Source organism: Rhamphochromis sp. 'chilingali' (assembly GCF_963969265.1).
Source record: "Rhamphochromis sp. 'chilingali' genome assembly, chromosome: 21".
NCBI classification, from domain to species: domain Eukaryota; kingdom Metazoa; phylum Chordata; class Actinopteri; order Cichliformes; family Cichlidae; genus Rhamphochromis; species Rhamphochromis sp. 'chilingali'.
Genome location: NC_137949.1, coordinates 8,687,450 through 8,691,511, shown reverse-complemented (window position 1 = coordinate 8,691,511; position 4,062 = coordinate 8,687,450). Strand labels below are relative to the sequence as shown.

Genomic DNA, 4,062 nt, shown 5'->3' with positions numbered 1-4,062 from the left:
GTGGACATTTGTTGCACACAGATGTTTTGCTTTGGCAGCAACTTAAACAATTGAGTTAAATTAACACAATTTATTCATGTTCAATAAACTTGTGCAATTTGTGTTGATAAAATGTGACTTAAACATGTTTTGATGAAGTAATTTGAGCTCTTGGAATATTTTAATCCTTCACAATTTTCTCACGTTATCCCAACACGATTCAATAACTTTTACCCAATACTACTTGGTCACTTAAATACTACATGTTATCTTCAAATTACATTTTGCTATTATATTCTAGTATCAAATACACAATTTTCAAATGGAGGCCTTATAACAGATTGTATTGTTCTCTTCCAAGATGGTTGCTGGCATCCACCAGTAACCTTTCAAAACAAAATGTCTAATTTCACTGCAGTAGGTAAAGAATTAAACTGACATTACTCCTCTACTGAATCTATATAAATCAACAGTTAAATAATGTCAGTTCTTCCGTGTTCTCTGGAATCAATCACAGCAAAGAAATTGGACTGTTTCTTTTGAAAAATGTTGGGAAAGAACAATACAAAACATTCTATTTAAGGCCTCTGACATCAAGATTCAGTTAAACAACAATTATAACTAAACAATTTGAGGTAATGTTAGTTTCCATTAACATTAAATTAGGTTACTGAATTGGCAAACACCTTCCTATTAACACCTCCCATTTTACCCCAATAACTAAAGAAATTAGCACTTGCAGGTCAAAACCTTTATTCAAGAGACGCAAAAATAACATTGATACAGTGACTGTCAAAAATTACAGCACTGATCATACTGTGACATCTTGGTTCAAAACAGCACACTTAGAAATATTCAACGTTCTTTACTTCAACTGAATGAAACTGAAAATACCATTTCACACGACCCATATGGGATATTTAGACTGTATAACTGTTCACGCTACATCTCTTCACTAGTAAAAGAAAGAAAAAATACAAAGAGAAATTAAAAAATGCTGCCAAACAGACAAACAGAACTTGTACAGAGCAAAAGGAAAAACAAACAACAACAAAAAACGGCTCGTCCTCATGGCAGTTGCAGAGTATATAAAAATGAACCCTGCGATCCGTTCCTGGAATTGAGCTTCAAAAATGCAGCAGAACAAGTGTGAGATTTAAATGTCCTCTCACCTAGAGCTGGTCACCTCACATGCATAACAGTGAGCTTCGTTGCAGGAGCAGTTTTGTCTTAGTTGTGAGCTTTTCTTGAGAGCTGAGTTGCATCCAACTCCATTACCACCCATTGAATCACCTCAAAAGTGTAGCAGAGTTGTGATGGGTAGCTCATGTTGAAGGAATAAAAAAGGTCCAAACAGCATGGCTACTGCAAAGGTCACGGTATCCAGATCTTGAAGAACAACATCAGAAAAGTCATTGCCTGCCGCATCCTCTGGAGACAGATGTTCATTGTGGTTTTCTCAATCTGTGCAGTGGCCTCAGTCAAGTCCTGGTTAAACACAAAACATTTCTTTAAGATTCCTTTTTAAACTCATCTCTTTTGAATCTACCAGTTCTAATGTTAGAGTAATTTAAACCAATGCAAGCAACATAGTAAATAGCTATAGCCAAAGAGTGGCCTGCCATGCTGCCATTCATGGTCTAACAGAGTTTCTAAGAGAGGGTGAAAAACATAATAATTTCAAATGCTTTACATTAGTTTTTGTTAGAAAGACACCGGCCCATCAGAAATCCAGGTTATGTCACTCAGAAGATGTTAGAATTTAGACTTTCAGCCCCACAATTTGGTTAGCTGTTGGTCAGTTGGTCATTTTTTCAAACAAAAGCTAATATAAATATTGGTGGGATTTTCCTTTGTTCATTAGAATGACAAATTTAAAGTTTTTTCACACTGATGTGACCCCTAATACAGGGGTGGGGATGGGGCCTCAAGGGCTTCACTACCAGGCCTCATGTGAACTTCAAATTATTAAAGAGGACTACTGGTCCTAACCAGTCCAATGAGGATCAAGTGGATAACTAAATGCATTTTTAAATGTTGCAAAGCCACAATCTACTCATAAAACACTCACCATGAACTCCTGCACCAAGATGTTGCAATTGTCTTTCACACAGATGCGGAGCACTTTGATGAGGGACTCCGAGCATTAATGTCATCCTTGACTATTATAACAAAGAAAACAGAGATTTGTGAACTTTTCAGTAGCACAGAAGAAAATGATCCCAGACAAAAACTCTTGACTTTTTAAACCAGTCAACATGCAACACCAGCATCTACAAAGCAATATCAAAAGTTCCTGTTTGACATCAACTTTGTGGATATATAGTTTCCAGAACATTTATTTTTAAAAAAAGATAATTTTTTCTCAGTGGGCCAGTAAATGCATGACGAAAATTATGGCATCCTTTTAGTGGAATCATTACTCACAGGTAATAGTTGACTGTTTCAATGGATGTAGCATAAAAATCTTTTACTGACCTAATGCAATACATATACACTTTGTAGTTAAAGAATTTTAAAGTTCTTACTGTCATTATGGCAGCTACATCCTTTAGCTTTGTGCCCTGTTCCCCCGATCACTTTGCAAACACTTTCAGCAGACTGTCAGAGAAAAACTCAGCTCCGTCAGAAACCTTGACTGTAAAGGCATGGTTGGGATGCACTGGAATGCTGCATTTTATCTGAAATGACATACAATTATTTTGAAATAACAGCAGGCACTGTGCTTGGTTAATCAGTAATGTTTTGTTGAATAAAAACTGTGTTTCCAGATCTTATGGGATTAAAAAAAATCCAAAGATGTTTGTTTCTGATTTGCAACCCAACAACCCACAAGTTACAACCTCATTTCAGTTCAAGTGTGCATTAATGCGAGTCCAGTAATCACCTTTCTGGCAATACATACAGGTATAAGTTAAACCTATGGCAGATTTTGGATCTCTCAGTTGTATTAATAGGGTGAGTATGCATGCACCTAATAATTATAAAAAACCTATTATAATTAAGTTACAGAAACGAAAATAGAATATACTTTCTTACCATAACACCTTGAACCCACAATCCATCAGCTGACTCCTGGTGAAATGCAGAATAGAGGTCATCTCTCAATGTGCAGCAAAAAAAACAAAAACAAAAACAAAAGGACAGCAGGTGAGGGCAGGAGGGGTAGGGATGTAAGCTAGCATAATGCCGCTGATGATATTAGCTAAAGCTGTTCAATGTCCAAAATCTCACTAACACCACGGTGCAGTAAATACACAATGTAACTGAAGAGTCAGTTGACAAATCTATTCACACAGAAAACCAAATTATGTTATGAGTGCCTCGTAATTAGGTTTAATGTGATATTACGGCTCTTGTGCCAAAGACAAATTCAAATGAAAAAGCGCCAATTCTTTGACAACAGATAAAACAGCAAATAAGCTAACGGCTCTTTTTTAGCATGTTACATGGCGACACTCTAGACGTTTAACTACATTTGGCTGAAATATGGTAAAAATGAATTTAAAAAATCAAGACATACCAAAAACGTAGAGTTGGCTGCTCGACTTGACTGAGATGGATGCCTTTTTTAAACCACGATCCAAAGCCCGCGAGATGAAATCACGCGTGGTTTCACGAGATTTAACGTTGCTATCTTATTGACTTACTTCACCTGAACATGATATGAACAATTTAATACACCCTTTCTGCATATCATGTAGTTTTTACACTATATAGTTACATTTAACTTTAAAACATGAGGCAATTGTGTTAAATGCATGCAAGATGCTTACATAAATCCAAGAGATGGCCAGTCCCTTTTTTTCAGTGTGGGTTGTTTCTGATGATCTAAACTGACTTCCTCTCAGCTGAGGATAACAGTGTTGGGTCTCTTTTGAAACTCAACTGGTACTCTTGGCATATACAGTTTTAAAGAAATGGCTCTGAAACACATTCCTGACTTGTTTAAATCTTTGATGCTGTTCCTAGAGCTGCACTGAGCTCCTTAGACTTTGCCAATATGCTGTGTTTGGGTTCAGGGAGTGCTGTGAAACAAACCCTTTTTCTGATGGCACAGAAGAATCTGTAGTCAAACATGAT

At 36.5% G+C, this 4,062-nt stretch overlaps 1 long non-coding RNA gene across 3 annotated transcripts; it reads right to left on the bottom strand.

Moving 5' to 3' along the window:
- Positions 1–1,356: 1,356 nt before the first annotated feature.
- LOC308389491 lies at positions 1,357–3,799 on the bottom strand. Of its 3 annotated transcripts, XR_013970278.1 has the most exons (6): positions 3,756–3,799; positions 3,503–3,634; positions 3,019–3,082; positions 2,508–2,660; positions 2,051–2,141; positions 1,357–1,467 (listed from the first exon to the last, which is right to left on the bottom strand). It is a non-coding gene; the product is annotated as an uncharacterized lncRNA (long non-coding RNA). The 3 variants fall into 3 exon arrangements; XR_013970279.1 differs by having other exon boundaries at positions 3,503–3,788; XR_013970280.1 differs by lacking the exons at positions 3,503–3,634; positions 3,756–3,799 and having other exon boundaries at positions 3,019–3,486.
- Between the last annotated feature and the right edge of the window lie 263 nt (positions 3,800–4,062).